Raw genomic sequence first — 23,324 nt, forward strand, 5'->3', positions numbered from 1 at the left:
TGAGCCTTGGAACAGGCTAAGTTTTGGTAGTTCAGTGTCTCGCCCTTGGATGACTTTTGCGGGTGTGGCCCTACCTTAGCGGTGCGCACATAGCCGTGTGGCTACTGTAGAATATCCACCCTGTGGTGTGACTTGTTTTGGTTAATATATGGTGCGCTAACGGCGTTCAACTCATCGAAAGAGTTGATGTTGATGTGACGACGGTCCCTACCACGCGTCCGTGTCATCGGGATCTCCGTTGTCGTAATGTGCAGCCATTGGTTGTCATAGATGCACATGTAGATGTTATGCCACCTTAGGCGAATGTAGAACTGCTGGCGGTGGTACCAGTCGTTGTTATTGACGATCCGGTTATGACGATTATCGTTGCAGTCGGAAAGAATGATGTACAATGCACCCCTGCAGAGGTGCTTGCTATGCTCAGTGACCTCGGAAGGGTTCTTAGAGCGTTATTTATGTTCCCCACAATGTTTTTATAATTGTGGGACAAGTACTTGGTTTTTCATCAGTGGTTGTGCATCTATTACCAAGATACCCACTGGAGTAGTAGTGGTTGAATACATCTATTACCAAGATGCCCACTCTTAGCGCTATATAATTTGATCATCTGACTTTGTTATTATGAAAAATATTTCGCGTCAGAGTTGTTTTTTACCGTGATATGCAGTTCAAATGCGGTGGTAATATTTTGTACCGTAATATGCAGTTTAAATGCGGTGGTATGTTGTGTTTACAAATGTTTATATGAACACTTGTAGATATCAGAAAGTGCTTTATAACCCGCGCGGCGTTAATGAACACTTGAACAACAAAGTGCTTTCTACGCGCTTGGCGTGAGTGAACACTCATTGAGATAATAAAATGCTTTATACGCGTTAGGCGTGAATGAGCACTTTATGTAAGCTACTGCGTGCTTTTCCTGGACGCGCACTGGCGTGTGGAATGCTTATAGTAGGTGGCATGTCTGTTTACCTCGCCGACTGTGGCGTGAGGGTTTTCTTTTATCCATGTCGCAGACTGGTGTGGAAAATACATATCCGAATAAGTATTTTTCCTGTCGCATAGCGTGTGGAATACTTATTCGAATAATCAAGTATACTAGTTTTATCGTACGTTTGTCTTGACTACCAAATTGCATATGCGTGTCAAGTGGTATAATCGTAGGCCAAATGATGTGAGAAGTATAAATATCGTCTGGCGTATTGAAACATCCACGTTATATAAGAGCCGATGCGGGTTAATGTTTAGTGGATATCACATTAATGGGCAGCCTGAGGAATACTGATCACTTTTAAGGTGTAATGGCGTTATACCCTTCTAGTCCCCCAGTTCAGTGCTGCTAAAGTATGTTAGTAGCTTTGAACTTGATAGGTAATAAAAAGAAATCGACAAGTAAACATGAAGTATAACATGCTAAGAAGACTCCGACATGCTTATTAATCGATTTAAATGTATTGTATATAAGTGTGCGTAAAATAAAGGTAAGACCTTTATCGACACTTTTTGTTTAGTGGGCAATTCTGATATGCGCTCTTTTAATATATGACTTATGGAGTATTCTGTCAAGCTATCGAGTTATGTGAGAGTACCATATTTAACGATGAGATTAAGAACCTGTCACCCGTGAGTCTTGCGCGTAGACGTCTGACACAACGGTTGCGCCGAGTTCAAGATTCTCTATTGGGTATGATAGTTCAGCAATTGAGGTGGCGTGGTGAGAAATTACTAAGCTAAGCCCGCGTGCTTAAATAAGGATTATTCAATGTATAGTTTAGCATGTGTAAATATTATGACCATGTCCGCCCATAGTCGTGTTGTTCCGAGCAGATTACCCAGTTCGATGATGCTAAGCATGTTAGGACATAAGTATTGAAAGTAATTATATAGGCGCATGCAACATGTCAGATGGCCAATCGAGCGTGGCCCCATGCATGTGTGGGCAATGAAATCTTCCATTCATGTATTTAGAATTTGTAATTTTGAGGTAGCATCGCCATGTCAGGTTATATACGGACCATTATTGTAACACCCAGATTTCCAAATCCGAAAGTAATATTATCATGCTATTATTATAATAAAATTCGGGCATGACCCGTTCGTAATAAGAGCAATTCCCTGTCTGACCAACTTATAAGAACTTAAATACGACGCAACGGAAAACATGAGTCCAAAAATTTCGTTCTTTATTAGACATGTCAATCACATGAAGGTTCAAATACGAAATACCATATATTCATTTAAACAGATTTCAAATCAAGACTTATATAAATCTCATTGTGTGATCGTTCTACCCCGTACAATCCTTGCTCTCAACTTGAACTAATCCCTGCTTGACTTCAATAAATGTAGAGAAAACCCAAGCGATACCTGTGGACACCACGTACAACCAAACCATTAGTCATTAACATACCATACAACATTAACCTATATAATAGAATTTCGTAGAGCATTCCATAAAGTAATCATGGAATTGTCCAAGCGCTTTCTTAAATACTCTTATCCAAATCCAGCTCCATTTCTTCATGAAGCCAACAATCCCATACCTACATTACATTCCAACTCAACGCACATCATTAGTAACCATAGATACTCGAACACTTTGATAACGTTCATGCATATGTCTTAAGCATTGAACATTCATTCACACATACAATCATACCTACGTACTTATTATCATACATACATACATACATACATACATACATATATATATATACTTATATATACATGCGTACCTTCATACATGCCAATGATTCCTTCCTACGCACAATCAATTAATCACGAATATATACACAAGCTTCTTTTACCATTTCTTACATGTAGGTTTATGCCAGAATGACACATTCACAACCTTACATAGCATATACAATCTATGATTCGACCCACGTGCCTTTTGGATTCCTATACACACATACTTATAAATTTTCCTACACTAACACGAAACGATCCGTTTCACTAACCGACAACCTTTACATCATTGATATATGAAACCATCCTTATCATAACGTACGTGGCCTTAGAAAAATCATTTTTAGACAAGTCTCATACTCAAAACATCACAATTTCAGCAAAAAGCCAACAGCACGGTCCCTCGCGGGCCGCGTAAGCCATAGCTTACTATTACGCGGGGCGCGACAGCTCCACCGTAAGCTACGGTGGCTACCGTAGCTTACGGTGGCCATAAAACCCTTACGGTGAAGTACTGCTGCCTTACGGTGGCCCGAAAGACTTCAGAACCCACCGTAGCTTACGGTGGCTACCGTAAGCTACGGTAGTGCCCAGCTCAACTTCCATTTTAAACATTAAAACTACCATATCTTGACCCATACACAACCGAATCATATATAGAACTTGTTCCTAATGGTCCGGAAAATGTTCCCCTTACATAATTGACTAAAAATTCTTACCCAAGGTCTTAACCATAACGAATTTCATTACATTACGCAACACATGCACATAAAATTCGACCCGTTTAAACCCACCAATTTTACTTTCGGCTTAAATAACAACCTTCTTCAATAATGAGGCATTATTAACTTTGTACTTCTGATTATTACATGTTCTTTCATGATGTTTCATAAACATAAGTATTAAAATCTATTAAACCTACTAAAAAGTGAATCGAAATTCACTTACCTTGAGTACTCCAATAAGTGTATTTGTCACCTTGCCTTATCTTGACCCGTTATCCTCCTATGCTTGACCTCTCCTTGACACGTTCCTATTATCTCATTCCATTACATCCATTCAATAGTTAGTATACATAATCATACGCATCACTAATCACACTTCTATTCACGTGTCAATCGCTTAACGAGTTCAACATGTATCATAATACTACAATGCTAATCAATCTAACAATTTATCATTCCATCATCGCAAAAGTCATACATGAGCTTCTAGCATGCATAATTATGTATTTACATCATGTTCGTTATTCTTTCAAAATTTCCATACTTAGAATGATAACATTTTCTAAGTTAGACAACTTGCTTCATATGTTAAACATTTCATACCATTTCTTAATACCTTGGTTTTTACACATCCATTCTACTATTTTCTATCAACAACCCGTTTCGACCCGTTGGTGCAATTATATGCATAAACTAGTTGGTAAGTGTTTTAGACACTTAAAACAATCAAATAACTTACTAATAACTTATTAAAATCAGTAGTTCATGATTCATACAAGTGTGCATAACAATACAACTATTTTTACTGAATATTTATACTAAAATTTGTGCAGCAACTTTCTGCGCAGCAGCTGTTCACGACACATTTTAACCCATTTATCTTCTAATTCAGTTCTTCATGTTCAAATATTAAATGATCTACACTCAGAGATCTTTCTAAGCATATAAAGATCGTAACAATCAGACATTCCTATGATTTTATATGATTTTTACAAAATCAGCACAGAAGCTGAAATGCTTCCAAACAGCTTGCTGTCAAAACGAATTTAGTAACTTTTCATGCTGTTTTGACCCACTAAATCTCATAACCAGCCTCTTATGACCAAATATGAAACGTAATATGCGAAGCAACCTTTTCAACGATATAAGGCTTGTTGTCTAACTCCTAATAACGAATGAGATACGGCCTTTACAAGATGACTATCTAAGGCTGTCAAAAGTGACGAATTTACTAACTATTTTACACAAACTTTGTAGGCATTTTATCAAACACTTGGCGGGTTTCGCATTTAAGCATAATGTACAAATACTCTCATGTTCATCTTCCTAATTCTTGTGCTCACTTGCCATTAACATCTAAATAAAACTCGCATAACTTCACACCATACTAAATCTAACTGACAAAAAACCAATAACATAAATCATAACACATCCGAATTTGCATAAGATTTGACATGGGTAGTATACCCATGTCGCGACCCTACCTATAGCAAATGGGTTTTCCCCCAATATTCATCATAATCAAAATTAAACATACTTTGGCATCTACACATTCATTATCACTAACATTCATGCTTAAATCTTACACTATAATCACAGATTACACAAAACCCACTTGATCAAACATCATTAAAATACCAAATTCGACTTACATGATGGTAGAAACACTTAAATGATCGACATTCCTGGTTCATGCATTCGATTAGCCCTTCAATCCTCCTTCAATTTGATGGATTTTGGTGATCTAGGGTTTTACCCCTTTTCCTTTCTCTCCTGGTCGAACATCGACCCACACACACACACTGAGTGTGTATTTTTTTTGGGGTTTTAATTTTTGTTTTAATTAAACATAAACTTTCCTCTTTATTGACAACCTTGGCCCCTCTAGTTGTTACTTGATCACAAATGTAGTAATTTCCTTCCCTTGATTGTTTTCTTAAACATTTAACCAAGTTTAATAACTTAGTTATTATATTTATTTAATTAAACATGGTACCCTTCTAACGAATTTTAAAATTCGCGTTTTGGGATGTTACAAATCTACCCCCCTTAAAGGAGGTTTCGTCCCCGAAACCTCTTTCTCGTTTCCATTTGATACTAATATCTTCCCTTCGTAATTTATACATACCCCCTTTATGTTTAACTTTAACAATTGCATCATAATTATAAGTAACCATCCGATCTCAGTTCATATATTATTCATTCAATTGACTTTTTTTTTTAACAAGTCTATACTTTCTATACCATACTTCCACCTAACATCCTCATTTCCTTGACCCGTTAGTAATAGGTTAATATACATACTTATTCAAACTTGTAATAATACTTACATTCAAACAATCCGTTCATAACAGATCTAATACCTTCACCTCATCCTTTAAGATTTCATTCTTTACATTTATTACATAACATTTAACTATTATTTTGTTATCACAACGAAGTTTCTATTTCATGGTCACGCGTACGTGCTTAACACCAAGGTCAACATCATTCTACATTTCCTATAGTGGTTTGTACCATGCATACCCTTACGTTACCTTCAACTCACCTCATTCATTCTACATTACTATTCCTTTCATTTCATGCATTACTTAAGTCGCATAAGCAAGCGCGTCATGCAAGTTCATTAGACGAGAGCTTAACTAATACCCGAAATTTTTTTTATTTTTTTTCATTTTTTTTTTTGCTCAAAACCTTTAAGATTTAGTTCTTAATGGCATAGTTTTCTTCTAACGTCAACTATTAAAGTCAAACATTCCATACCATACCATACCTATTCCATCACTCATCTCGTAAGCCGTTTTCAATTTACTAATCCATATCTATCTGGCATGAGTTAAAACATTTTACTTACCTCGATTTCATTTCATACTTCAGCGATCCGTAAACCATATTGATCCGCTTCTTCACAAGTACTAACCGTACCAGGCCAGCTTTCATTCATTCTTGTAATGGGCTTCCACTCGTGCACATTCTTTCAACAATTCGATTGGTTTCATCATATTCAGAATTCCACCATTAACATCTACAAAATTGTCGATTAGCACCTTTCATTCAAACAATCATTATACTAGATGATTACCCACCTATTATCCCTTTACTTCTTCCTACATACATGCTATAATACATCCCACATTTCATCCCTTACATGCAATTCTTTTATTCCAGTTTCTTATTTCGTCAACCTTTACAGTTTGACTTTTCGAGGTCAAACTGACATGCCTTATTTATCGTATATGTATTAAAGTACACGTTCTTACTTCTTTTTCATTCATGCTTACTTGCCAAGACATTCATTACATCAATTCAGTATTCTTGCCATAACTTACCCTTCCCAATTATACTTAAATTATTCTCCGGATCGTAGCCCGTCATTTATTACGACTCCTAAGAGTCGATTACTAACACATCTAAAACATAACATGTTCAAAACTTCTTTCTTTCGTCAAAATTTAGGTTTACGTGCCAAACATTATGCTCACCTACAAGTATAAAACTTAACAAATCAAAACACTAAATATCGGTTTAAATGGCGATTACCATTTGACCCGCATGACTCATTCGTCTCTTTAACCATTCTTGCATACAAACATATTTGTATATATATATCAGTTTAAGACATAACTTGGATAATATTTGCTTTTTAAAGAATATTTAATTCCTTAGTCCGTAATTACCTACAACTTCGAATCTTTTCATTCTTATCGTTTATTATGTTTCGAACCGTCACGCGGTTTCTAACATATCATTCATACTTTCTTTCCTTCTTTGTTTCGAATCCATCTCGCGGATTCTAACATATCTTTCATACTTTCATTCCTTTCATGTTTCGAATCCGTCTCGCGGATTCTAACATATCATTCATACTTTCATTCCTTTCATGTTTCGAATCCGTCTCGCGGATTCTAACATATCATTCATACTTTCATTTCAGAAAGTCTTACATTTCTTTTCACCCTCATGTCCACCTACTACCTAATTCTAACTGACATACCTGTAACAATCATTACGGTCTCACGAACGTCATATGTTTCTTGTGTACTGGCCAGGTACACAATCCACATACTAGTTTCGTGTCTTCGTGTAATCGTCACCTTATGTCCGAAGAATTAGGTTTCGGCACGTGTAACATTTTCATAACTTCGTTTCCATTATATGATTATATTTCATTAAAATTTTCCTTCACTCGATAACTTTTAGCATTACATGCACCCTTATGCAAAATTTACGTAGCTGGGCAATGGTCTTATTACATACCTTGGTGTCGGTCCTAGACCGCATTCACGAATCATCCTCTTCCAAGCAATTATCCTTACCTTACACATGACATACTGTTAGTTTTCAAATACATACTTAAGTACATACTTACATTCGCTTCCACCTTTAGATCTTGATCGAGTCTCGGATTGTACGGGTTCCTGATCACAAGAGCGCACAGGTTTGAGTTCAAGTATTTGCCTCATCATACTTGATTTCGCTCAAACCAGGGCTCTGATACCAACTTGTAACACCCAGATTTCCAAATCCGAAAGTAATATTATCATGCTATTATTATAATAAAATTCGGGCATGACCCGTTCGTAATAAGAGCAATTCCCTGTCTGACCAACTTATAAGAACTTAAATACGACGCAACGGAAAACATGAGTCCAAAAATTTCGTTCTTTATTAGACATGTCAATCACATGAAGGTTCAAATACGAAATACCATATATTCATTTAAACAGATTTACACATCAAGACTTATATAAATCTCATTGTGTGATCGTTCTACCCCATACAATCCTTGCTCTCAACTCGAACTAAGCCCTGCTTGACTTCAATAAATGTAGAGAAAACCCAAGCGATACCTGTGGACACCACGTACAACCAAACCATTAGTCATTAACATACCATACAACATTAACCTATATAATAGAATTTCGTAGAGCATTCCATAAAGTAATCATGGAATTGTCCAAGCGCTTTCTTAAATACTCTTATCCAAATCCAGCTCCATTTCTTCATGAAGCCAACAATCCCATACCTACATTACATTCCAACTCAACGCACATCATTAGTAACCATAAATACTCGAACACTTTGATAACGTTCATGCATATGTCTTAAGCATTGAACATTCATTCACACATACAATCATACCTACGTACTTATTATCATACATACATACATACATATATATATATATATGTATATATATATACTTATATATACATGCGTACCTTCATACATGCCAATGATTCCTTCCTACGCACAATCAATTAATCACGAATATATACACAAGCTTCTTTTACCATTTCTTACATGTAGGTTTATGCCAGAATGACACATTCACAACCTTACATAGCATATACAATCTATGATTTGACCCACGTGCCTTTTGGATTCCTATACACACATACTTATAAATTTTCCTACACTAACACGAAACGATTCGTTCATTCACTAACCGACAACCTTTACATCATTGATATATGAAACCATCCTTATCATAACGTACGTGGCCTTAGAAAAATCATTTTTAGACAAGTCTCATACTCAAAACATCACAATTTCAGCAAAAAGCCAACAGCACGGTCCCTCACGGGCCGCGTAAGCCATAGCTTACTATTACGCGGGGCGCGACAGCTCCACCGTAAGCTACGGTGGCTACCGTAGCTTACGGTGGCCATAAAACCCTTACGGTGAAGTACTGCTGCCTTACGGTGGCCCGAAAGACTTCAGAACCCACCGTAGCTTACGGTGGCTACCGTAAGCTACGGTAGTGCCCAGCTCAACTTCCATTTTAAACATTAAAACTACCATATCTTGACCCATACACAACCGAATCATATATAGAACTTGTTCCTAATGGTCCGGAAAATGTTCCCCTTACATAATTGACTAAAAATTCTTACCCAAGGTCTTAACCATAACGAATTTCATTACATTACGCAACACATGCACATAAAATTCGACCCGTTTAAACCCACCAATTTTACTTTCGGCTTAAATAACAACCTTCTTCAATAATGAGGCATTATTAACTTTGTACTTCTGATTATTACATGTTCTTTCATGATGTTTCATAAACATAAGTATTAAAATCTATTAAACCTACTAAAAAGTGAATCGAAATTCACTTACCTTGAGTACTCCAATAAGTGTATTTGTCACCTTGCCTTATCTTGACCCGTTATCCTCCTATGCTTGACCTCTCCTTGACACGTTCCTATTATCTCATTCCATTACATCCATTCAATAGTTAGTATACATAATCATACGCATCACTAATCACACTTCTATTCACGTGTCAATCGCTTAACGAGTTCAACATGTATCATAATACTACAATGCTAATCAATCTAACAATTTATCATTCCATCATCGCAAAAGTCATACATGAGCTTCTAGCATGCATAATTATGTATTTACATCATGTTCGTTATTCTTTCAAAATTCCATACTTAGAATGATAACATTTTCTAAGTTAGGCAACTTGCTTCATATGTTAAACATTTCATACCATTTCTTAATACCTTGGTTTTTACACATCCATTCTACTATTTTCTATCAACAACCCGTTTCGACCCGTTGGTGCAATTATATGCATAAACTAGTTGGTAAGTGTTTTAGACACTTAAAACAATCAAATAACTTACTAATAACTTATTAAAATCAGTAGTTCATGATTCATACAAGTGTGCATAACAATACAACTATTTTTACTGAATATTTATACTAAAATTTGTGCAGCAACTTTCTGCGCAGCAGCTGTTCACGACACATTTTAACCCATTTATCTTCTAATTCAGTTCTTCATGTTCAAATATTAAATGATCTACACTCAGAGATCTTTCTAAGCATATAAAGATCGTAACAATCAGACATTCCTATGATTTTATATGATTTTTACAAAATCAGCACAGAAGCTGAAATGCTTCCAAACAGCTTGCTGTCAAAACGAATTTAGTAACTTTTCATGCTGTTTTGACCCACTAAATCTCATAACCAGCCTCTTATGACCAAATATGAAACGTAATATGCGAAGCAACCTTTTCAACGATATAAGGCTTGTTGTCTAACTCCTAATAACGAATGAGATACGGCCTTTACAAGATGACTATCTAAGGCTGTCAAAAGTGACGAATTTACTAACTATTTTACACAAACTTTGTAGGCATTTTATCAAACACTTGGCGGGTTTCGCATTTAAGCATAATGTACAAATACTCTCATGTTCATCTTCCTAATTCTTGTGCTCACTTGCCATTAACATCTAAATAAAACTCGCATAACTTCACACCATACTAAATCTAACTGACAAAAAACCAATAACATAAATCATAACACATCCGAATTTGCATAAGATTTGACATGGGTAGTATACCCATGTCGCGACCCTACCTATAGCAAATGGGTTTTCCCCCAATATTCATCATAATCAAAATTAAACATACTTTGGCATCTACACATTCATTATCACTAACATTCATGCTTAAATCTTACACTATAATCACAGATTACACAAAACCCACTTGATCAAACATCATTAAAATACCAAATTCGACTAACATGATGGTAGAAACACTTAAATGATCGACATTCCTGGTTCATGCATTCGATTAGCCCTTCAATCCTCCTTCAATTTGATGGATTTTGGTGATCTAGGGTTTTACCCCTTTTCCTTTCTCTCCTGGTCGAACATCGACCCACACACACACACTGAGTGTGTATTTTTTTTGGGGTTTTAATTTTTATTTTAATTAAACATAAACTTTCCTCTTTATTGACAACCTTGGCCCCTCTAGTTGTTACTTGATCACAAATGTAGTAATTTCCTTCCCTTGATTGTTTTCTTAAACATTTAACCAAGTTTAATAACTTAGTTATTATATTTATTTAATTAAACATGGTACCCTTCTAACGAATTTTAAAATTCACGTTTTGGGATGTTACAATTATATAGATATATATATAGTCAAGTGGACCAAGGGCGTGCAATGAGATGCCAAGCGCGTTTGAACAAATAAAAGTGTGTCGCGTAACTAAATAAAGCAATAAAATAGGATTGTACCTGGAATTGCGTTCCGAAATATATATAGCTCAAGTTAGTGAACTTCAGCTTAGGTCTATCCTTACCAAAGTATAGCTTGGTGAAGGAGTAAACGGCGACAAGAACCACCTTACCAGTAAGAAGGTTTGACAAGAAGTTGTCCAACCGAAATCTCGTTGTTGAAGAAGGGTTTTCAGGTGTGTAAATCGAATGTCCAAACCAAGGCATTTGGTCTCAGTGACTACGCTCTGTAGTGTTTGTAGTGTTACACTGTCCCCGTCCCTTATTTCAATTAGGAAATAATGTTAGAAGGAGAATCATGTGCTCGATGTGTCATGTTGGAGACGGCGAGAACATTATCAAGAAGACTGTCTAGCTTGAGGATGTCAATTCCTACCGATGTGCCGCTCGGTTTTACAAAGTGTCAGCTTTTAAGACTTGATTGTAGGTGGGGCGTGATTGATTAGCCCGATGTGCTAGTCTCCCGGTCTATTACTGCTTAAATAAACATTAGTAGCATTGAAATAACAAAGGAGAAAATTGCATAATTTGTATGTATGCATAAGGTTTACCAAAACGCGTCCTACTTAGACAAGGACTATTTTATGTATAAGTCGAAATGATCGAACTTGCTTGCTTTTAAACACGTCTTGCCCATGGCGGTATTATACTGCGATGATAATATTTATGTAGTTTCAATCATTTTGAAGAAAATGATCTGCGTATGCTCTTTTTAGTGGCGCGGATGATCTATGCCGTCAAATTTCAAGTACCGGCTTTATGGACGTAAAGGATCTCATGTTGGGTAAAATGCATGTCCACGATGTGGAAGATGATATGGATGCTGGGGCGGTTACATGACACCCCGTAGTCCTGGTGAGATGCATATTTGCTCATATATGTTTAAAAGTGGTGCAATAGCGGTTGTACGATCTCGTGCTATAAAGCTTTGGCACATGTAAAATGTGGTGTAGTATAAAGAGGAAAGCATTGAACCATTATAAGTGACCTGGTTCCGTGAAAGGCTCTAGTAACACAAATTAAAGCGACATGCCGGTGTATGTGCGACATACACGGGTGGAGGAGTGGCGACGTAGGCGCTATAGCGGTGGTGTGACTAAATGGGCCACAACCCCATTTATAATAATAGGCAAGAAGGTTGGAAGGTATATCTTTATGCATGACAGCTGAGAATTTCCAACATGTACTCTCGTGTTTTGTTGTATAGTAAAATGAGTTTATAAGTGTGACTAAAGGCGTGATTTAGGACGGTGCTCATCGGATATGGCGTGAGCCAGGAAGGTATCCGCCGGAGATGGTGGAAGTGAACGAAAAAGTCCGCCGAAGTGGCGGGTAGAATGAAGGCTCCCGTCAGCGCCGTGGGTGGATAAAAACGTCCGTTGGAAATGTTTCGGGGAGAATAAAAGCTTCCGCCGGTGGTGGCAGGTTAAATAGAAGCTTCCGCTGATAGTGGCGGGTTGAATAAAAGCTTTCGCCGGTAGTGGCGCGGGCAAGAACGACCTCGCAGCCCAATCGGTAAGGCGTCTAAGAGTGTGTTGGTTAAACTGCGAATCTCGCTTGAGAGTGCCATATAGTAAGGCGTATCGAGTTTCCACCAATGCTTGAGAGGGGATTATCAGGCCAAAAATGGCAAAAGAAGTGCGCGCCAGGTATGGTGCGGCAAAGAAAGTCATCGCCGGAGTTGGCGCGACCAAGAAAGATATCCGCCGGAGGTGGGGCGACCAAGAAACATGTCCGCCAGAAGTGGCGCGACAAATAAGTGTGTCTGCCAAGGTGGCGCGATGAGTGAAGGTGTGGCGCGACCAAGAAAGGTGTCCGCCATATGTGATTGTGCGTTTCGAACAACAAATTTAGTTTTATCTAGAGTGAAGTCCAGCTCCGACAAACTCATAAGGCGTGTTCGTATTTGTTTATGGCTGGTCGGTTGGGTTCATGCAACATTAAATGGCTGGTGCATGTACCAGATGTAAAAATATAGCCCCGTGAAAACTTTGGTTATTGTATCTGAGAAAGGAATTGACTCCTCTCCTATCTAGGCGTATGAGCTAACATCTAAAAAAGTTTCAAGTATTTTGCCAAGCTATACTGCCAAGCTCATGAACTAACTCCATAGTTGACATAAGAGGTTGCCTAACACGTACAGGCGTACTATAAAGCAAGGCATCTTGCAGCCCCAATTAACTAACATGGTTCCTTGATAGGTAAAAAGAATTAATAAGCGGCTCAAAATGAGATTTGTTGCACGCTTATATTATTTGTATAAACTTCAAAATTTATTTGAATCACTATGTATGTTGGGAATTCCTGATTTAAGTCATGATATCAAGCTGTTGGGGGTTGGGATAAATCCCACTTTGGTTGTTGTAATTGGTTTATTCAGTTCATCGCCACATAGTGAAATCACAATTTGTGGTGATGGGTAAAATAGTGCCTAACGTTGTTTGAATGTAACACCCCAAAATTCGAATTATTAAATTCGTTAGCATGTTGCCATGTTTAATAAAATGAGATACAACAACTAAGTTAATAAACCTAGTTAAATGCCTATTAGATAAGCTAAATGATGAAACTTGTGGCATATATGACAGTAAGTTAAAACTTGAGGGACTTAGAGTGCCAAACTTGGAAGTTAATTTATTAAAAACAAAAATCTAACACACACAAGGTGTGTGGGTGCGTGAGAATGATCAGGAGCAAGGGGAAACCCTTCTCCTTCAACTACTTACAAGAACTCAAGAATTGAACCTGATTTTGAGAAGAAATCGAATGCATGAGGCTAGATACAACATAATCTAAGTGTATTGATCATAAGGTAAGTTCCAATTTATGATTTGATCATCTTGTATGAAGTGGGTTATTGATTAATCCACGAATTGGTATGAAATTAAGGGTGATTATGTGTTAGAATCGTTATATGAAACATGTATTATGTATGATTCCAACTAATTTGATGATTTAAGAAGAAACCCACAATTTTGAATAAAGGTAGCGACATGGGTGTTCTACCCATGTCCAATCCTTGTTTGACGTATTTGTTACTAGCTTGAAATGGGTTTTGTGATGTTAGTTTAGGGTGAATTGTATGAATGGAATGTGATTTTGAACACCCTCTTGGTGGTTGGAATTTAGAAGTTAATGACTATGCTTGAACTAGTTGTAAACTATGCATAGTAAGTTGTACGCATACCAAGTGTTTGATAAAATGACTAGGTGAAGCTAGAAAGTGAAATTGTATGAAAATTGTGAGTTTGCATGTATAGAAAGCGGTTGTGATAAAAGTAGTAGCTTACTAACTTGAAAAATGTGCTTTAGATGGTACTCGTATATGAATTCGGGTTGAAAGTATATGTTAGTCAAACTTATGCATTAGGAGCTTGTACATTGTGTTTGAACGGGTGAGGTTGCTATGCGGTCTACTAATCCCTTAATTACGGTTAAGAGTGAACATGCACTAAGTGAATATGGTGCACAACTTCACTAACAAAGGATGAAATTAGGATTTTTGCTAAGTTGATTCTTATAAGATATGGTTGTCGAATGTAGAGTTATGAAAGTATGAGTATGTGAGCATTGATTATGTGTTATGTGTGATAGTGAATTTGGATTTCGAAGATATTAGATATCGTGGTTGACAAATCATGTCTTATGCATGTTAGTAAAGGTCGATGTTGATAAGAATAGGTAAATGTGTGTTAATTTGAATGAGCATGAATACTAACATTATTATGGCATGACGACATGAAAGAATCAGACCCACACAAGCATGGACGTGGACTCAAGCACGAAAGACTAACGGGTCAAGATGAGGCAAGCAAGCGGGTATGAACACGGATGCACAAGGTAAGTGATTCCGTGATCACTTCTTAGTTGTTTATGTAATGTTATATGCATTTTAATTACATGTGATAATTGAGGTCAAATAGGAATGAATTGTATGATGTCGATGAATGTATTAAACGGATCTTAGTTTTGATCCGAGCAAGGTAGGTGTGATTAAGAAATTGTAGCATGGTAGTGGAATTGGTTACTTATGTAAGAAATTCCTTTGTTATTAAGGATAGAGCATAGTTGACAAAAATGCCCTTGATAGGTATATCGGGCAAACGACCATAGAAGTCGTTTAGAAACGAGCTATTTCGATTAGAGTAATGTCTTGGACAAGTATGAAAGCGAAGTATAGGGTTTTGTATGTCATGGTTCATTTAATGTGCAAATACCCATAACGGGTCAACAATAAGCTTTTGAGCGAAAATGGGTTAAGAGGATGCAAGACGTCCGATAATTTAATCTTTTATGTTAGGTGCCAATGAAACTATTAAAGATCATATGAGATTGAGGTCAAATAAACAGATTATGATGTTAAATGCACGAACGGGTCAAATAGTTAGAAAACGGTAATATGTCAAATGCACGCAAGTTAAGAATTTCCTTAATCCGGAGGTAGGATTTTAAGTTAATATGATAGAATATGAATTTACAAGCATGTAGGAAGAAACGGTAGGTTAAACGGGTAAACGGTTCAAAAGTTATGCGCGTTTTAGTGCGTACGGACGACGAAACGGAACTGCAGAAAAACTGCAATTTCTAGAGGGCGTCGCCGACGGGTATGGGGGCGTCGCCGACGGGCTCCAGAAAGTGAAGTTTTGTGCTGACGGGTTAATTACCTGCCTACGGGTTTTTGGGCTACGGGTGAATGCAAGGCCCGTCGCCGACGGCCCTAGGGGCGTCGGCGACGGCCTCCCCAAGTCTCAAAAGCTAAATTCTTGTTATTTAAGTTGATTTACGTGTCGTAGGCTTCGGTTTGTTATCCGTGGACTATGACGGACCTTCCAAACATGATTTTTACGGTTCCTTCGATGTTTATGGGCTTTAAACCTAAGTCTAAGACCCTTGTAAATATTGTATGTAAGGATGTAGGAAGATATGTACGTATGTAGATGTGTAGGTATGTATGTCTAAAGATATGTATGAGCGTATGCATGTATGTAAAGATGTAGGAAAGGTATGTACGTATGTGGTTGTGCATGTATGTATGTGTAAAGACATGTGTGAGTGTATGCACGTATGTAAGGTCGTAAGAAAGGTATGTGTGTATGTAGAGGAGTATGTATACATGTAAGATGGTACGTATGCATGATTTAAATACGTAGAGTTTTAACGTTACTAATTATGCGTTTGAGGTTGGTATGTAATGCAGGAACGAGAATATCGGATTCTTACGAAATTTAAGCTCTACCTGAAATAAGAGGATGAGTAAGGATAGTTGGATGAACTAATGTTAAATTGTCGAATGCTATTCAATATTTAATTATATGGGATTAATGTTATATGATGTTGTCGTTGACTAATGACTAAGTTGTATGTTATGTCCACAGGTGCCACACGGACTTCTTCTGCTACTTAGAAAGTGAAGCGGAGGTAGATCGAGTCAAGAGCAAGGATTGCACGGATAGATCGGTCATATAATTGAAGTGTATAACGTCTAGTAATGTAAATTTTAGTATAAATGTTGTAAATTCTTTTATAGAACGTTTAACATTTTTAGCATTGGAACCTTCGCGAAAGTAATGTCGTTAATAAGGAAAGAAATTTTTAAAGCCCTTTTTCCGCTGCGTCATTTTTAAGGTAAAACGTGTTAGGGCGTAACATTGAATTGCACAACTGAAAGAACTTATAAATGAATACATGCTTCCCAGGTCTGAACATCGTGTAAAAGGCGCCGACATGCACAAATTATATGCAACACCAACCAAATCAGATTTGAAGGAATCTCCTGTTATGTAGCATGGCTTGAATTGTGATGCTTCTCGCATACGATAGAATATACGTCATCGTATGTAGGTTTGAGCCAGCAGACCGGAGACGGGTTATGTGTGCAAAGGCGGGTTGGCGCGAATGCCGGCGCTGGATGCAAATGGTTGCGAAGGAAATACAGATGTGCGGAGGCGGGCTAGTGTGAATGTCAGCGCTAAGGAAAGCTGTGTGAAAGCAAGTAAGAGTGTCCGTGGACGCGGGCGGCGTGGATGAAGGTGACACGAAGGCCACGTCCCAGCCGCGCAAGAGTAAGCGGCGTGAGAAACATAGCGCGTGGCAATCAAGCGGAGTCCGGTCAAGACGGTGACACGCCGGACCGTAGCACGCGCATATATTGTTAGCACCTTGTGTAACATGGATTGTAGTTTTACATCTCATGAAATTATTTGCATATTATCTACCGTCACTTTATTAGTAAACGATATAATACTTTTTTTTTAATTAACAGGTGGTTTTCAAGTATGAGTAAACATGCGAGAAAATTTTGGAGATATGTGTACCTGTGAGTATCAACATCACACATATTTCAAATAATACAGATCTGAGTATGAAAACCCCGAATCTGGAAGCGGTAGGGAAGAACGAGATATGGTTGTTGCCGGTCCCACGGATGGCGCCAATGTAAAAGAGTGAACCCGAGCGGGTCTGTACTTCTACGGTGATGGATGGCCACACCTCGTCTTCTCCACTTCATCCTAGACCTGTAAACAAGAAGAGAGAAACGTGGGCAAAGTGGAGACGGCCGGTAGAGGAAAAATCCCTATTTCCAGCTACAAAAGTGTGTTGCCCTATATCTCATGCCCTAATAAGGAGGTGGAGACCTCCTTATATAGGAGATATGGGAAAACCCTAACCTCAATGGGCCAGGCCCAGTTAGGGGTTGTCTCTACGAGCCCACAGCCTAGTGTAGTATAAACTACAACGCGCTGGGCTTCGTGGATTAGTACGCAATAATAATATATATTTACTATAAAAATGATAAATAGCAGGAAAGTCCGACCGCTAGGGTCGGGTCCAGTACCATACCTCGTGAGTTATATATTAGGATCGGTGAATCGATCAAAACGAGTCGATCAGAAGAGTTCTAGACCAAATCAGAGGCGGAATTCATTGATTTGATCTTCATTCAGCTTGATATGCACTTAGAAGTAGATTAACTGTCGATTGTATTGATATAACAACTTTTACACGAGCTGGCGACACTTTGGCAGAGCGTCGCTACCGGAATCAGAAGTTTTTCCAAGTTACAAATGAAATCCCAAGACCCACTATATATAGGTGAACCAGGTCGCACGAACCAGCATATGCCAGTTCGCACGAACTGGTCAGTTCGCACGAACTGGCCACTTCGTGTGAACCTGCTGGTTCAGACCTGTTTCCTGTTTTTCTCGAACTACGTGTCTTGGTCTATCCATTTAGTTACATGACTCGATACAAGACGAAGTCAACAGACATATGCACCAACAAACTCCCCCTTGGATGATGACGAGTCTTCAGTGTGTCGAGTCTTCAGTCTTGATCAGTCTTCACGCTCTCTCCAAAGTATCTCTCTCTGTAAGCATCCTCTATCTTTATCTTACTCTATCTTCTATCTCAGAATCTCAACCTGGCTCTATTCTCTCTTGATCAGATCTCTTGATTCTTTAAACTCTTCAGCATCAGCAACTTCTATCTCGAACGCTGTTCCAAGATCTGTATCTGGCTCTTACATCTTCAGACTCCCCCTTTCAATAAACCGGGATCGTAGTCTGGAATCTTCTATCTACAGGCTTTCACATGTTCAGGAACGTCTCCTGGCTCTCCGTAGTAATAGAATCAGAAATCTGGCTCTAATTTGCATATGCTAATGTGGAAAAACCTCAGGAGTCGAAACCTAGCCTTTTCAAAGCTTTTTACCTGCACAAACTCTACCAAAAGTAAATTTCACACTTGTTTAAAATTTAACAATTTTAGAAACCACTTGTAGATATCTTGAAACATTCTCAAATAAACCACTTGTATTCGAAACACTCAAATTTGGTTTCAAATTAATGAACCATTTAAACATTTCAAAATCATTTCTTATTTCAAACAAACTCTCCCAAACCACTGTTGTTCATCATGTTTAGCACTCGGAATTTTGAAAATCAGCTTTCCAAACATCAGTTGTCGAAAATAAAATGAAATAAAATCTTTTTGATTTTTCAAAAATTTATGCTAAAACACGCTTAAAATCTTTTTGGATTTTGGGAAATAAACTATATACAGACAATATTTTTGTGAGTTTGTGTAAGAGGATCATATCAGTTTATGAGACAAATCACTAACACCGTTGACCTTTTTAGAATTTAAGTTCTAAACAAATTCACTTCTGATTGTCAGTATTGTTGTCCACTTAAACTTCTACACAAGTTTCAATCGATTCGAGATACGAATTAGTGTTTTAAGAAACTTAAACTTATTCGAGTGTCCCACCTTAGAATATACTCTCGTATCAAAATTCCCTAGATTCAGTCTTACAGGTGAGTATACCAATTTGGTATCTGTATCTGGGTTAGTGCGAGACCTTGAGAGCTCAGGTATGAACTTCCGTTCAGTCAAAGAGATGAAGGCTCGACTTTAGGTGTGTTCCCTTTAGGGAGTCTTTTCTTCAACTGCAATTGATTCATATCTTTCGATATTTTTCAATTTTTATGCAGAGGGTAAGCTTTTAAGCGCTTAAAGTATTATACGAAGTCTAGGCCATTGCTTCCGCAATATTAGAAGACCAGGTATAATATCCCAGATATCAAACAGTATAAAGACCTAGTATCTCAGAATCAGGCAATCTCTCAAACAAGATTTTGGGGGTTACCCATATATCCGAGAGATGTTCCCCACGAGATAAGTAAGTATTGATATTTAGGTTTATATCTCAAATTCAATCTACTAGTCGTGCGAAGTCTACTGGCACATCATCAGTGAGACTCGTTTAAAAACATTTTGACTTTCCATTTCTTTAGCATGTTGTGATAGTCCACTGATGTGCTATCATTTCCTTTTTCACAACAAAACTCATTTTTGATTTTTCAATGTTTTTGAATTTTTCTGATTTTATCATGTTTTTGGATTTTTCAAATTTTCAAAATTTCTAAAAGTTTTTTTACTCCCCCTAAAATCAAAAATATGTTTCAATTTTTGATTTTCAAGGAAAATTCGAACATAAACGCAATAAACTATACAAATAAAATGATAAACTGATGTGAATTGCTTCAATTCTCCATTCACTTGGCATAAACAATCAGAACTCCCCCTGACAACAAACTATTTTCCCATTATGATTTCAAAACACTTAAGTTTGTTTTAATCAAAATGATTTTTTCGAAAAATTAGTTTTGTTGATTTCACACATCATGGGGTTTCATCACGTTGTTCTTTCAACCACTTGTAAGTTCATATTTCCTTTTCTTTAACCACTTGAATGAAAGTTAAATCAAGTTCAATTTAATGACCTTGACTAACCACTTGCAAAAACAATCACTTGTAGGTTTTTCACACAAACATTTTTCAAGAAATATGACACTTGTAGGTTCTTATCAACAATACCACTTGTAAGTCGAAATATCACAGTTGTGAATTTCTCAAGAAAGATGCCGATTCCTACTCCCCAATTACCAACCTGGGAGTTCCGGCAAGTCAGGATTTTTTAAGCAAAGAATACAGACACCCAAGCCTGACCAGCTTTGGGTGTAACCTGTTCACTTTCACTTGGTTTTTGAACATTCCTTTTTGCTTCATAAAATTCTTTTACCCCTTTTTCCCTTCCATCGACCATTTTTTCAAAAATATGTTTCACTTTGCCATTAAAAGCCTTTTTGACATCAAATTCTTTCTTTTCAGAATAGAATTGATTCGAAATTTCTACTTTTCCAACTTTTTGTTTTAAATTTTCAGTTCGCAATGGTGGAAAGTTTGCATCATCCATTGGCGGAACTGAATTTTCTCTTTTTAGCTCAACTTGTGGCTCCTCTGACTTTAACGAATCAGATTCATCGCCAGAAAGTGGCTCCTTTGCTTCCGAAGAAACAAATTCATTGCCAGATTTAACATCTGATTTCTTAAGAACCCACTTGTGGTTATTAAGATTCACTCTTCTTTTGTAAAACCTTTTTGAACTCTCACCAACTTCAAATGTAGAATTTTTAAGCACTTTGAATTTGTTCGTTGGTGGTTCAGTTTTATCAACAACTTTTACACGAGCTGGCGGCACTTCGGCAGAGCGTCGCTACCGGAATCAGAAGTTTTTCCAAGTTACAAATGAAATCCCAAGACCCACTATATATAGGTGAACCAGGTCGCACGAACCAGCATATGCCAGTTCGCACGAACTGGCCACTTCGTGTGAACCTGCTGGTTCTGACCTGTTTCCCGTTTTTCTCGAACTACGTGTCTTGAAACTAACAAATATTTTATTGTTTACTTAGATAATGATTATTTACTTTTAACTTATCTAAAATATAAAGTTACTTATTAGTAACAACTCTACTTATAATAAACAATTTCAAATAATATCAATGTGACAACATCTTCTTATTCTTTAAAAGGATTTTTTACTATATGTTAAACATCTATTAGATAAATTACAATTTTATATTATAAGAATAAAAATGGTAAAGAATAGGTTAATCCGATATTTGAAAACCAATTTACTTCCATGCTTTGAAAACGCTTTTAATGTTATTAGACCCGTGTAATAAAGGGGTTTACAGATAAAATATCTTCATAATAATTTTGATTCAAGTTTCACCGGATGTCCTAAATGAAGTTATATTTTTAGGCTTTCCAAACCACTCATATTATCCGGAAGTAATATTGGCACTTAAACGTTTATCCCTAGATTTCGTTTAATACCGCCAAATAGAAGGATTCTGTTTAAATTGAAAAGAAGACAGTTTCCTCTCGCCCTATGTTTTGCCATGACGATAAATAAAAGTATAGGACAGTTTATGTAAAGTTGGTTTGTTTCTAAAAGAATCGGTTTTTACACATGACCAACTGTTGCGTCATCTATGGTAAAAAATTCACTTATTTAAATTTTTGTAGAGAATATAAATTTAAATAATTTATAAATTTATATCTTTAAACCCGTGTAGTACACGGGTCTAATAATCTAGTATTTAATATACTATACTAGCTATTTCAAAACATGTTGGCAACTTAATTTTCGATTGTATAATTGAAAACACATAAATATAAATATAAATATATTTGTGTTGTCGATTTTAGAGTTGTGAGATAAAAAAAAAAGGAATAACTATTTAAAAGCTTGTACGTCTATGGTTGATTTTAGGAAAAAAAACCTTTACTAGTCTCATCTACATTTGGAAAATTATATTTAAAAGCTTGTACGTCTATGGATGGTTTTAGTTTTCATGTTATCACACACACAAACATACCAGGTATATACATATGTGTTATATTCGTTAAAAACACTAAATTATTGCATGAAGAAAATGAAAAAAAACTTAAATCCTTAAACTTTTTAATCAGAGGTTTATATTTCTAAAATTTTGCTTCTTAGATATACATGCGTATGTTATGTAAATAAAAACATTACAACAAATTATTCATATGTTTTTTTAGTTTTTACACGTTCATAGCATAAGTAGGTGTAATGTGGAGGAGGATAAGTACTACGTTCCTTGCCACATGAGTTACCTCCATGGTTATGGTTATTAGACTATTCATGACCCTTAGGATTGCTAGTTTGCCGAGAACTCTAAGCATAAAAGGCAGCAGGTGGTGATGCAAAACATGAAGTGTCTTTAAATTTGTCGTGCCTTTGAACGACCAAGAATTTAAGCGACAACATCCTCAGACATGGAAACATGAAGGATAGTAACTCCTTGCTGATTAGCAGAGAACCAGAAGACATAATCAAATTTTTGAATTTATTTTCACTATTTGGTAACAATAAGAAGAGGCGACATATAATAGCCATCCACATGATACATAAGGTTTTGGCAGGTTAACAAAGGAATCACAAACTCCCTTTAAAGAAACGTCCTTACAAAACCAACATT

At 36.9% G+C, this 23,324-nt stretch overlaps 3 long non-coding RNA genes across 4 annotated transcripts; 1 reads left to right on the plus strand and 2 right to left on the minus strand.

Moving 5' to 3' along the window:
- Window positions 1-2,302: 2,302 nt before the first annotated feature.
- Window positions 2,303-5,226, minus strand: LOC110925853. The gene is made up of 3 exons (XR_002584788.2): window positions 5,066-5,226; window positions 3,637-3,721; window positions 2,303-2,543 (listed from the first exon to the last, which is right to left on the minus strand). It is a non-coding gene; the product is annotated as an uncharacterized LOC110925853 (long non-coding RNA).
- A 2,831-nt stretch (window positions 5,227-8,057) lies between these two features.
- Window positions 8,058-11,321, minus strand: LOC110925703. Its single transcript, XR_002584677.2, has 3 exons — window positions 10,968-11,321; window positions 9,540-9,624; window positions 8,058-8,439 (listed from the first exon to the last, which is right to left on the minus strand). It is a non-coding gene; the product is annotated as an uncharacterized LOC110925703 (long non-coding RNA).
- Window positions 11,322-15,226: 3,905 nt separating this feature from the next.
- LOC110923072 lies at window positions 15,227-17,073 on the plus strand. Of its 2 annotated transcripts, XR_002583708.1 has the most exons (3): window positions 15,227-15,309; window positions 16,667-16,722; window positions 16,845-17,073. It is a non-coding gene; the product is annotated as an uncharacterized LOC110923072 (long non-coding RNA). The 2 variants fall into 2 exon arrangements; XR_002583707.2 differs by lacking the exon at window positions 15,227-15,309 and having other exon boundaries at window positions 16,340-16,722.
- The last annotated feature ends 6,251 nt before the right edge of the window (window positions 17,074-23,324 follow it).

The sequence above is a fragment of the Helianthus annuus genome, chromosome 17 (genome assembly GCF_002127325.2).
Source record: "Helianthus annuus cultivar XRQ/B chromosome 17, HanXRQr2.0-SUNRISE, whole genome shotgun sequence".
Lineage (NCBI taxonomy): Eukaryota > Viridiplantae > Streptophyta > Magnoliopsida > Asterales > Asteraceae > Helianthus > Helianthus annuus.